The 13,825-nt window shown below is 38.0% G+C and overlaps 1 protein-coding gene across 1 annotated transcript in view; it reads left to right on the top strand.

The window, feature by feature from the left end:
* LOC121928600 (RNA-binding protein 12B-like) overlaps positions 1-12,848 on the top strand; it is a 59,480-nt gene extending 46,632 nt beyond the window's left edge. The window contains exons 2-3 of the transcript XR_006103528.1: positions 8,366-8,510; positions 11,953-12,848. The gene's annotated coding sequence lies outside the window, so the exon portion shown is untranslated. The remainder of the gene's footprint in view (positions 1-8,365; positions 8,511-11,952) is intronic.
* Positions 12,849-13,825: the final 977 nt, after the last annotated feature.

The raw sequence follows: 13,825 nt of genomic DNA, 5'->3' as shown, positions 1-13,825 counted from the left end.
GGAATATACATTAGATTCTCCATTGCTTGGTATAAAAATATCAAATTTGTATTGGAAAGTGGGGATTTAGGGCAGGGGGAACTGACAGAAAGTTTATTAATAGCCATTTTAGACCTTTTCTCACTGCACCACTGCAAGGAGTTACACTCTGCCATCTAAAGCAAACTATCTCCTTGTGAAGAAATCCACAAATGATGTTAAGCAACCTGCTGATCTTCTTAAAGAACCAAATCTAATTTTGAAGGTGATGACATTTCTGCTGGTCTTTAAAATGAGTACCCTGATTTAACAAAGAAAATGTTATTTTTCCTTAAAGGTAGCCAATTCATAGCAGGAAAGATTTCATAGCAGGGATGCAAAATGCATTCATGCCTTTAAAATGAGTTTTATTTTAACAGGCAAGGGGAGACCCAGTTGATTGCAACTTGTAAATGAATTGATGGCATGAGGAGAAGCTGTGATGGAAGGTGATAATGATCACTTGACCAACTTTTCTAATTATCCTACTGGGGAAGATATTGCTTTAATGCTACCCAGCTGGGAGCTGGAAAGCAAAGGCTACCACATGGTCTCTATTTGCTAAATCCTGGAAAGAAAGATCAGTAGATACAGTGTATAGTTCATAGTACCAGAGCCTGGGAAGTTACTTTTAATACATAATTAGTTCCAGCTATATACAAGGCTAAAACTGTGTGTAAGAGAGAATAGGAGAGCAGTTTCATATCATTGCAGTTACATTTTTCATATATAAAAAAGAACTTTACTATTTCTCAAAAGTAACTACAATATTACTTTCTGAACTTGAGGGGAGTTGTGTGGCACACACAAAGCTCCGTCTTTCAACACCTTGTTGGGACACTTCCTCCAATGTGACTGTCATTTACTGTATTTCTTAATTATGAATTAACTTTATACCACTCATTTCTTTCCCCTGACCAAAAAAAAGCCTCCAAGTCAGTAACAGTAACAAAAATGGAAATGCAAACAAATGCAAACAAAATACAAAAACAAATTAGATTAAAAACATAATAGAATCACATCAAATAAAAACAAAACAAATAACGGTACCAAAACAGTTAAAAATTCTTTGACAGTGGCTTAACTTAAATGCCAGTTTCAAGAAAAAGCTCTTTGTTTGATTGGTGGTGGTGGTGGGGAGGTGGACAATGATGAAGGGTTGGTCTGGTTTCCCTCACCAGGGAATTCTAGAACTTAGGAACAAACACTGGGACCTCTGTGTGCAGAGCCAAATCTCCCTCTGAATAGATCTTGCCAAGGAAACCCCATGATAGTTTTGCCTTAGGGTGGCCATAAATCAAAAATGACAATTACAACAACAACAACTAGTTAATGTGGAATCATAGTTCTATAATTCAGGGGCATCACTAGGATGATGCAGGGTATGCAGATCAGGTGACACCCTAAAGAGAGGTGACATCACTACTCCCCAAACATCTGCCTTTGGGCAGAAACAAGTGGTGGTGCTTTCCTGCATTCCTTTAAAACATTGAAGATATGGTGCGAGTGGGGCAAGACTCCATGGGAGGAGAAAAGAGAGGCTCAAGGTATTTTTAAATATTTAATTTTTAAAAAATCAATTAAATTTTTAACTTTCTAATTTTTAAAAAAATTTCTTTAAAAAGTCATATTTTACAAACATTTAACTGCAACCAAATAAAACTACGTACATGTAAATACATTTAGACTGTGCATATGATATTGTAATTTCAAGGTATAATTTTAATTTTGCTAGTTGTTTATGTCACAACTGTTACCATTACATATGATATATGAGAATTACAATTTATGAATAACATATGTACAAAGACATTACTAAGGATTCTGTATGGTGCGGTATGAGAGGAGGTTAATGGGTGGGGTTATTATTATTATTATTATTAACCTTTATTTATAAAGCACTGTAAATTTACACAGAGCTGTACATACAATCTTTTTAATTAGACGGTTCTGTGCCCTCAGGCTTACAATCTAAAAAGACACAACACAAAAGGAGAAGGGAATGGTGGTGGGGAAGGGGATCAGGTCCAGCAGTTCTTCTCTACCTCTGAGTCCGGGACCAAGGCAGATGGACTGTGGGGAGGGCTTGGCTTCTTAATGGATAGTTAAAACGGGGCATCCTGGGTAGTGTGAAGGAAAGCTTTCTTGCTTTCTCAAAGTCTGTGGCCAAGAGAAGAATCTCCCTTAAAGAACCTAGCACTTGGGCAATCCCATATGAAAGAATACAGTCTTTGAAATCATAATAACCTATGAACACCACGTCAATGAAGCAGTGAATTCACTCTGAGTTTTAGTCCATTCTATGGTAAGCTACCCAAAGTGCTGAAGTTTATTGCCAAAATAAATTCAGCACATTGGATAGGTCTTTGCAAGTCTAGACACAATCCCATGGGGAACCACCAGCTACTACTGATCATAACTATTTCTACAATTGTAAGCTCTGGGAAAGCCCTCAAGAAATGGGTGGTGGTAGCATAATTAGCTGAAGTAGGCGAAATACAGAGTGAATTTGGGGACAAAACGTGAGGCAATGGGAAGGGTTGAGCTAAAGAATGCAGTGATTCTTTCTGAGAAAGTTGGGCATTACTTTATTAGTACACAGAAGTATCCTTACATTCATCTGAGAAACAATGGCAATATAGTTTTAATCAGGAGTGGAAATTATCATGTTACCTACTCTGATTTCTTTCTTGGTCTCAATGGTATCCCTGTGTCAGAGAATTATAGAATGACAGAGTTTGAAAAGATCACCAGTTCAAGCCCCTGCCATGCAGAAAGGTAAAATGAAAGCATTCCTGACAGATGGCCTCCCAGCCTCAGTCTAAAAACCTCCAAAGGAGGACACTCCACCATACTCCAAGGTAGTGCCCTCCACTGTTAAGCATCTCTTACCATCAGGAAGTTCTTAATGGCCTGTTACAGACTGCCAAAATAAAGCTGCTTCGGGTCTCTTTGGAGGTATGCTGTTTAAATGATGCATGCATCCTAAGAATCCGAAGCTGCACCAAAGCTGCACTCCAGTGCTTAGGAATGGAGTGTGGCTTTGGCATGACCTCTGGACTCTTAGGACCCATGCATCATTTAAATAGCATACCTCCAAAGTGACCCGAAGCAGCTTTATTTTGGCAGTCTGTAACAGGCCAATATTTAGGAAGAATCTCTTTTCCTGTAGTTTGCATCCATTTCTTTGCAACAGCAAAAAGCACGCTTGCTCCATCTTCAATATGATATCTTTTCATAACTTCCCATTGGGCCCAAACTGCATAGTGGTATGTAGGTTGGAATTTGGACCTTCAAAAACTACTTTCTTGGATTTTAATTCCCAGAATCCTAAGATGTCTGGGGGATTCTGGGAATTGTCAGCCAAAAGAAAACATTTCCAAGTTTTGGTTGAATCCATGCCCAGCATTTTTTAGACTGAGGGCTTTATTTTTTGAACCTTGCCTGCCCTACAGTAGCCCTATCAAGCCCATTGCCCATAAAGCATGTGACAAAAGTTTTATCCAAATGCCAAACCATGTGTGATGTTACTCATGATGTCTGGCTGTGTGTGTGTGTGTGTATGAATGAATGAAATAGTACCTTTTTGTGGGGGAGTACACCAGATTGAGACCATGGTCTGTATGTACAAGTAGGGATATATGAGTAGGGGTTTCAACTATTTATGCTCAGTTTTTGTCCCAGTCAAAATGGCTTGTTATATGATATGAGAGAAATGTTTTACTTGGTATGAACAGCTGCATCTCTTCTATTCCATGCAGTAAATACAAGGAGGCCTGATTCTAGTTGGGACCTCAGTTAAATTTCCCTTCTCAACCTAGTTCAAGCCCAGTCCTATCGCATGGACTATTTGGTAAGCAACAACATCAAGAAGGCCACAAGACATAAAAAAATCTTATATTTAAGTAGGTTGTAATGGGATAGACAAAGTAGCATTTAGGGAGTTCAGTTTTTCAGTTTGATATCGAAAAGCCAAATAAGAAATTCTTAAGTATGTTTTACGAAGCACACAAGGCATTCACCTGCCCTGAAACAAAGTGTGCCAAGTCACATACTGTAGTCACTTCTATCCTTTTACTTTGCAATTTGTGCTCTTCATAGCTCAAAACTGAACTAAATCATTGGAGTAATAATAGCAAATGGTGGGTGATTTATTGGATTATTATGCTGGGATCAACATATGGGAGATGTCTCCCCTGTGTTAACTCTGTTTTCTTTATGAAGTGAAGCTTTTGAGATGAATGTGAATTTTGTCTCGTCAAACTACAATTATTTAAATCTTAACAACAAATCTATTCTTACAATCTCTTTTGTATTGGGATTGAATTCCTTGCTGTACAATGGATTGTTTATCATGTTTCTTTTTTAGGTATCTTGAAAATAATATGTGCATAGTTGCCATCCTCCTGTCTATTAATTCGTGAAACTGAAATCTGAATGTGCTAAGCCTATTAATAAATGATGTTTTTGGAAATACATATTGATTCAAAGAGAAAAATTACATATATATAATGCTGTGCAGATTTAGATAAGATGGGATTCTCATCCGTCACTGTCTTTTCTTTACTTGCAAATTAGTCTTATATGTATGTGGCAGTAACAAAAAAATAATGTTGCATTAGGATGAAGTTTTTCAGCTTCTGGGGAATAAAACCCAGCAGAAATATTCACATCAAGGAAGCCAAACAATAGGGATATCTTGGGTATTCTCCTAGACTCAGCTCTGAGTCTGGATGCCAGGCTCCAGCAGCGGCAAGGAATGCATTTGCGCAGCTTAAACTAGTTCAACAGCTGCAGCCATTCCTTGAGACGTGAGATCTGACTACAGTGATACATGCCTTGGTTACATCCCATTTGGACTAATGTATGGCACTCTATGGTTAACACTGTATGGTTAAGAATGTACAGGACACTGTATGGTTAAGATGCTGACTCTAATGATTGCAAGATTGGCAGTTCGAGACCTAAGTGTTGCTTAACGCAATGAGCTCCTGTCACTATTCCCAGCTTCTGCCAACCTACCAGTTCAAAAACACGTAAAAGTGCAGGTAGATAAATAGATAACACTTTGGTGGGACGATAACAACATTCTATGCAGTCATGCTGGCCATATGATCATGAAATTATCTTTGACAATGTTGGCTTCCTTGGCTTAGTAATGGAGATGAGCACTGCTCCCTAAAGTCAGATGAGACTTGACAATCTTGTCAGGGGAAAACCTTTACCTGTACCTTTTTATGGCACTCTATATTTGACTGCCTTTGGAAACTGTTTGGAAACTTCAGCAGGTTCAAAACACAGCAGCCAGAATGCTGACCTGGGCCAGCATAGGGTGGATATAACTCCCTTATTGATACTGGTTCTTCCCGGGCACAATTCAAAGTGCTGGTCATAACCTTTAAAGCCCTATACAGCATTGGTCCAGACTGTCTCAAAGATTGTTTCTCCCCATATGAACTTGCAAGAATGCTAAGATCTTCAGGAGAAGCTTTTCTCTCACTATTGCCAAGATCACATGCTTGCTTGGTGAGGAAATGTGAGAGACAGCTTTCTCAGTTGCTGCTCCCACCCTCTGGCACTGGCCCCTTCCCTGTTTTTCTTTTGCCAGCAGGCAAAGACATTTTTGTCCAAGAATGCTTTTAATGGTTAAGCAGGGAAGGTTCTTATTTAGATGTGTGTTTTATTTGCTTTTAACCTTTGTATGGCTTTTAAATGATTTTATATTGTTTAATGTGTGGATTTTTAATTCTTTTAAAAATCTAATTGTAAAAGTTTTTAATTTGATATTTCTAGAAGCTGCCTTGAGCTCCACTCTGGGAGAAATGAAGTAAATAAATAAATAACATAAATATCAAGCTCCTTTTAATTTCTGTCCTATTGGGCATTTATTGTTATTCTCAATTCATGGAGATCCTGTGGATGAGACATATGCAAGACTCCCTGTCCTTCACTACTCTGCTTAGTTCCTGCAGATTCATACCTGTAAGTAACCTCCTTAATAAATTCCAGCCATCTAGCATGTGGTCTTCTTCTCTTTTTATTCCCTTCTACCTTCCCTAGCATCATTGTCTTTTCTAATGAGTCATATCTTCTCATGATGTGGCCAAAGTATGATAGCCCCAGTTTAGTCATCTTCGCTTCCTGGGATAGTTTGGGCTCAATCTGTTCTAGAATCCATTTGTTTGTCTTCTTGGCTGAGAACGGTGTTCTCAGGACTCTTCTTCTGCACCAGATCTCAAATGAATCTATTGTCTTCTTATCCATTTTCTTAACTGAGCATATAAAACGTATATTCTAGATCAAGGGTGGAGAAAATGAAGTCCCAGTGGTCTCTAAGTCCTAGGGTTACCAGACTGAAAACTGGAGAGGGCTTCTGGACCTTCAATGGTTGTGTAGAGATAGGAATTTTAGCATGTTTTGCTTGTCATGTAACTATGTAACCAGAGAAATATCCCTTTTCTACACAAGCACAAAGGTATAGGAGTTATTTTCTGTTTTCACTCTGGCAGCCCTACCAAGTCCTCCTCACCTCACCAAAGCCCACAAATACCCCAATTTTTCGTTTTTTCTGGTTAAAATACCTCCCTCCCATGGTCAAGACAACTACAAAAATGCACCTAACTGTGATGTATTATTTATTTATTTAAATATGTATATCCTACCCTATATCCCAAGATATCAGGAGGCAAACAAGTAAAATCAATATTAACATGTTAAAACAATTAAAAAATGAAAATAATGTAAATAGACTAAAGCATATGAAACAAATGAAAACCAGGTTAAGAAGATTAAAACAATGTAAAACCATGCAGAGTTGAATCAATTAGGCCAGGGATTCCCAACCTTTTTGACTCACTGAGTCCTTTTTAGAATCAATTTCTATGGCAGAACCCCTAAGCGGTCTACCCTATATCTTACGAGTTAATGATGTTTAGAAGTAGTGTTACTGGGGAGGAGGGGGGAGGAAGATGTGATAGACTGTAATTTTCCTGGAGCAGCCGCAGAACATCTCTTCAGAAGTTTTGCTTTCTTCATGAAGAAACTAATGATGGACGGAGTGGGACTAGGTACTCATTTACATAAGTGTCCAGGAAAGCATGATAAGTAACATCTGAATAGGGCTTTTGCTATCTTCCTATCTCTATCAGCTTTCTATGGTATTTGTCATAACTCACCCTCTGGAATCTGAGAAGTTCAGTGTAGAGGAATTGGATTGAAAGGAGTTTCTGGTCCCAGATGATTGATGAATCTTGGGCCTGAAAGACATGGGCCAAAAGGTGCTTTTGTGTGAGAAGTAGCTTTGTGTCTTGTCCAAGTCCATTCGATGTCTTTCAGTCTTATTTTTCCTCTTGTATAAAATGGGAATAGTGACCTACCTCAGTGTTGTTGTGAGAATAAGAAGCTCTGTGGATGCTCTTATGCAGGTATGGAAAATCCTGTATTTTTCCCCCCATTGACTTCAGCACTGAGGAAACTAATGTATGCCAGTCCTTCAAACCCAGAGTCCTTGCACTGAAATATGCCTATAATAATCACTTTTTTGTGGGCATATATGCACTGAATTATTTTGTGAGCTTTTTAGCCAAATGGTCAAAATATTGCTTTAACAGAAATCTGAGTGGAGCTACCACTTAATAAATAGCTAGTTAATGACAACACATTTTCCCCAATTCCCCAAAGATAGCACAAAGTTATATTGTGTACTGCATTAATTCATTTTCATGATAACATTGTGAAAACGTTCACTTTAATTATCTTTTCTCTAATGAATCTAAAACCATAGCACTTTAGCCACAAGTATTTTTTGATATTGATTAAAAAAACCAAATGTATCTAGATAGTTACAATTTCTGTAAATATAATCCTTCATCTTCTATGCTTACCATTGCCCAAATATCAATTAGCAAGATGGTTTGCTGTTTGGCCTACCAAGTGGAATGAACTGGGAATATCATTTTTTAAAAAACATTTTTCATCAGTGTTCTGATCACATTCTAAAGTAAAACAGTGTCCAAGGCTTGTTTTCTTTCTCCCAGGATAATTCTAGAGTGGATTAGAGGAAATTGTTTTAAGGTGTTTTCTATTTGAAGAACAATTCAATGCCCGTGTGCTTGAAAAGGAGGCCAAAATGTGATGCTCCAGCATACCCTCCAACTGCCCATTTGGCAGGGACAGTCCTGATTGATCTTCTCTCATCCCACTTTTTCAGCTATTTTCAAAATGTTATCATCAGTAATGTATGTTTTACTTGAGTAAAATGCATGGATTGACATATGGGCTGTTGTGTTGATTTCTATTGTATTTTGTATTATATACTGTATATATTTTTATGTGTCTCCACTACTAGAATAACTCACCCATGGGCAAGAAGAGGCCATGTCTTGAAGCTGTTCCAGGACCTCAACCACTTTCATCCAAATTATACGCGTCAAGATTTAGCACATGAATAACAAACTGAACAGGCATATGCAGATCATATCATCCCCCCTATGGTGAGATAACTATCTGTTTGATTTAGAGTGCTTCCAGCTTTCTGCCTACATGTATAAATTAGTGTGCACCATTTAATGCAAATATTCTTTGGTTCTCTTTTTCCTGTACTGGGAGGAAGGCAGGGTATTAATAATAACAATAATGATGATGATGATGATGATGATGTATTTCCTGTTGTTTAGGCTATTTCTAAGTAGGCACCTGAATCATGGACAATAAGTCTAAACTGGTCACCAGTAATCTGTTGTAGCTTCTCTGCAGATCCTGTTTTCACCTTGTGTTCCATATTTAGCTTTTATAACCTAAAGGCACTGAACTTGGAAGTTAAGCAGGGTCACCCCAGTTAGTACCTGGATGGGAGACCACCTGTGAATACAGGTGCTATAGGCTACATTTCAGAGGAAGGAACTGGCAAAACCATCTGAGTATTCCTTCTTTTCGCCACAAGTTGGCAGGTGATTTGAAGGTACACTGTGCTTTTATAGATTACTTTGACATTAAAAGGAAAGAAGGAATAGTCTCAAAGACCATAATGGAAGGTTGTGTGTGTGTGTGTGTGTGTGTATGAAACAGCTGGGATCTGTGAGAGAACCTTTTCAATCCTGCTGTGATCATCCTTGCTTATGTGGAATTGTATAATTGGAATTGCAGGAAAAACATAAATTAATATAATGATAAATGATTTACCTTGGCTTTTATGTTGTTGCTTCCTGGAGTTCTATATCATGGCTATACAAAATGTCTATTTACCAAACAGTAGGTAGCCCACTCCCATTGAAAGTCATAATCTTATGTGTTTAAATTTTTATTTAAAAATTAATTTTCTCTCATGAAATTGCAGACCCTGCACAATAACAGTATGACCTTTAAAAATAAACTTTTTTCTTATTTTTTTTAAAAAAATTCTCTGAATTTCCACTTTGAATTTTCTACAGAATAACTGTTCCTAGTTTTGAATCCTTCTAATATTAATAATATAATGTAAATGTCTGAGTTACTTAGTGAAATAAGTAGATCAAAGACTGGGCAAAGAATTATGATTAGTATATTCTAAAAATTACTTTGAGCCTGTCACAAATCAGCTGGCAAAAAAAATGCTCCAAATACAGGATTGTGAGAAATAACTGCAATTTTGAGAAGGCTTACTAAAAAAAGGCCCATCTTTATTAGAGACCCCCTGCCCCCACATATAGGGGAAGTACTTCAGTTCTGAGGGAGGGGAGCACAAATTCTTTGTACACATTTTAATATGATACTCTTTTTAAAAAAACCCCACAAGTTTCTTTGATCTATTATTAGGAAAGTATTTCTGCATCAAAGAGCTAAATCTACACTAAAACTGCAGTCCTATATATAATTATCTGGGAATAGGTTCCAATAGAAAATGGGATTTACTTCTGAGTAGGCATGTGTAACAGTAGACATTATTCAGTAAAGGTTAGATTCCATTGCTTTTTGTAAAGTCTGTTCTCTTAGATGTCTAAAGGTGATTAGTTATCTTTTTTTTGATAATTACTCAATAGGTGCATTGGACATTATGTTAGCTGAGTCTTGAATTTCTACCAGAATTGGGTTTTATAATTCTTTAATGTCTATGCTGCAGCTGGATAATGTTAGGTTTACACATGCCCAGAGTCTAATGCATTTATCTGTTCCAAAATTGATTCACATTTTATGCCATTACTCTTATTGGGCTATGTTAAATAATAAACAGCCAGGTGCCAGCAATCTGAACAATGATGCCCCTGCTAAATCTTCTGTGGATGAAGGTGCAGCTGGCAGACATATTTCCAAGAAGACACAATAATTTATTCTGGTTAAATTGCTCCTGTACAGGTCTAATTAGATGCATAAAGAAAAGGAAGCTGTTATCCTTAGTACCTTTGAATCGGGCCTTGTAGGTGTGGGTCTGTAACTGTATAGCAGCCCCCTTTGCACAGAATGGAAGTGTTTGAACATTATTGTGGTTAAACTTTCTGTACCAGTATTATTTGTAATCTTTATATAAATATATAAATAATGATTTTTATTTGGACTTCCATACTAAATACAAAGGCAATTTCCCTCTGAACAAATCTTGCAGGAAAACCCCGTAATACAGTAATATACTATAAGTTGGAAACTACTGTACTTGAAGGCACACATTATAAAATCATAGAGTGGATGAGACCTCGAAGATCATCCAATCTAATCCCTGCCATATAGGAATACACAATCAAAGCGCTCCTGACAGATGGCCATCCAGCCTTTGTTTAAAAACCTCCAAAGGAGGAGACTCCACCACCACCACAATTAAATGCCCTATCACCAGTGTGTTAGTTTCAACAGAGGTTGCCTATCCAGGCAGTTAATTTAAAGCTAGCACCCAGGGATACTGAAACAGGGATACTGAAACTGAGCTAGGCCCTTCAGACAGCAGAATAAAGCTAAATTTGTGAACTAAATGTGAGTGTTTAGCATTCTTAGGGACTAACAATGAAACGCAACAGAAGGAGTCAAGCTTCATCAGCTGATAACAGATCTATGCACAAATAGCAATTCAGTACAGTGGGTCCTTGTTATCTGCTGAGGTTTGGTTCCTGGAACCCTCGTGGATAACAAAATCAGTGGATGCTCAAGTCCTATTAAATACAATGGCATAGCAAAATGGTGTCCCTTATATAAAATGGCAAAATCAAACTTGGCTATTTGGAATTTATACTTTTTCAGGGGAAAAATTTCAAGCCATGGATGCTTGAATCTGTGATAAGCTCCTCAGAGAGGAGAAATCTACTGCTGAGCAAGACATCCCCAGGTCCTACCCAACCATTGCCTCTCCTCACCATCCTGTGCTCATATTGTAAAACAGAAAGATCCTTCCAGTCCCTTCCCACTGCCTGGTAGCCATGGTGGCGGTAGAGGGTATGGGGGGGGGGGGTGTCAGACAGGTATGGCCCTGTAGTGGTGAAAGTGAACCCACCCTTGGTTTTAAAGAAGGTATCCAAAATGCAGAATTAAAGCAATTTGAAAGCACTTTAACTGCCAAGACTTTATCTCACAGTATCCTAAGATCAATAATTTGTATTCAGCCTGATCATGGAGCTCTGGTTCCTCACCAAATCTACAAAATCTATAAAACTACAAATCTCAGGATTCTGTAGGACAGAGTCATGACAGTTAAAGTGAAATCAAACTGTTTTAATTCTGCAGTTTGGATACACCTTTGGACAATGCTTTTAAAGCCTGGAATAAAGTGCAGAGTGGATTCACTACACTCCTGACATACAAGCCTCTGTCTGTCATTGGGCAGGCCATTCTTTGTTCCTGTAAATATTAAAAGGAAGAGGAGTCAGTTTGATTCATTTACTTACCAAGGAATGGAAAAAGATTGAATAAGATTCTCTCTCTCTCTCTCTCCCCCTCTCCCTCTCTCCTTCTTTCCTTTAAAAACACTTTGTATAGGCTATTTTAGTGCTGCTTTCAACATGGAGCTTGACAAGATGTAGAAAGATTTTTACATGGAAGAAAGAAGAGTCTATTCAAATCCCTTCCCACTCTCCCTTGTCTGCTCATCCATGCCAGTATTTGCTATCTTCTTCTCTTTACATTTTTGCTTGTTGCAGACAACCATGCCCACCATTTCCATTTCTTAGAATGCCTCTGAAAGCAATGGAGCCGGAGCTGCTCTGGGCTCCCAGGGAAAGAAAAAAAGAGGGTGTTCTCTGTCTATGAACACACCCCAGGCGTAGGATTCCACTGTAAATCTATCCTTTGAATAAGTATCCCTGGAGCACGTCTTGGTCAAGATCTTCCTGGACTGCTGGAAGAGTATACATTTCTACCAACATAGCTATACCAGCTATGCAGTACTTTCCTTGGGACACCCTTGAAGCCAATCAGTGGTTGGGGACAGAGATGATACTGGGAGCCCTCTCCTGTCCTTGACCACATAGGCAAAGCTGTGCAAGCAAGTACTAGATAACTCCTTACAAAGTGTCTAACAAAGAACATATGTTGCTATAACCTGGGCAGTGGGGCTCCAAAGCAGTAAATGTCACCAACAAGATTCTGACCAGTGTTCACATAGCTTTTGCCTTACAAAACAGAAATCATGGAACTGAAGAGCATCTTTACAATGTAGTTGGAAATAACTACAACAAAAGCACCTCCCACATTACCTGCTGAAGGCTATCACATTATCCTGGAAGTGTGGAAATGATACCAAGTGTTTCACTTAAAGAAGCACATCAACATTTGTGATTTTCCCACCTTAAACAGCACCTTACAGACTAATTTCTGTGGCTTCTGTTAATTATTCATAATAAAGGTCAAAATTTCATATGCAAGATCTAATTCTCTCTTATTTTCCTTGTCCACATTTCTGTATGAACTGGAAAGAAAAGAGTTCATGGAAATAAATAGTAAAGAACAGAAGTGACTGAAGTGGTATTGGTATTTAAAAAACAAATTCTGCATGTTGTGCACTCTAACCCTAATCTGTTACTATTATTATTAATATTTATCAAGGTTAGTGACAAATGATGAGATATATAACTTATATATACAGGAAATATTCAACCCAGTTTGTTTGAGCCAGGAAGTCTTTGAGAGGAAAAGGGTATGAAAGATGGTATGACTGAAAATAAGAGGATATGGAAGATGACGAGAGTGAATGATTGCAGGATTGACCATTTTTGAAAAACAAACAAACACTTTTTTGGTCTTCTGCTTGCTGGCAAAAAAGTGGTTCCATACTTATGTCCCCCATTCCCTGACAACAAGTTGTGGCTTGCATTTCAGATAAAGGGAATACTCATTATTGGCTTTATGAGCTATCAATGAACACTAAAAACAAAACATGAGCCATGCAAAGACTGTGGAGAAAGATCCTTTGAACAAAATGTGTGTTTGTGTGCATGTGCACAAACACACACACATGTGTGCATGCATGTATATGCCTTCAAGTCACCTGTCAACTTATGGTGACCCCATGAATTTCATAGGATTTTCTTAGGCAAGAAATAGCCTATCCGTAATTTTAGTCCAATTCCTTACCAATGTTCCTCTGAAATGTTATATTACATCCAACACACGTTGGAAGTAAAAGGTCATTTCCCTGTAGTCATGTGTGTATCTCCCTATAAATGTACAAAATCTCAAGAGTTTCAAGTTAAATGGGCTTAAGAGACTTCTCTGTTACAAATTAATGCTCTCTGTCATACTTTTAGCCTAGAGAAATTTGTCTTTGTCAGGGAAACCCCAGAGTGGAATTGCAGAAACATTAACTGTGACTGGATATTCAGATATTAGCTGGAAGTAAAGATGAAGACAGTTG

The sequence above is a fragment of the Sceloporus undulatus genome, chromosome 4 (genome assembly GCF_019175285.1).
Source record: "Sceloporus undulatus isolate JIND9_A2432 ecotype Alabama chromosome 4, SceUnd_v1.1, whole genome shotgun sequence".
Lineage (NCBI taxonomy): Eukaryota > Metazoa > Chordata > Lepidosauria > Squamata > Phrynosomatidae > Sceloporus > Sceloporus undulatus.
This window is presented reverse-complemented; position numbering and strand designations above follow the sequence as displayed.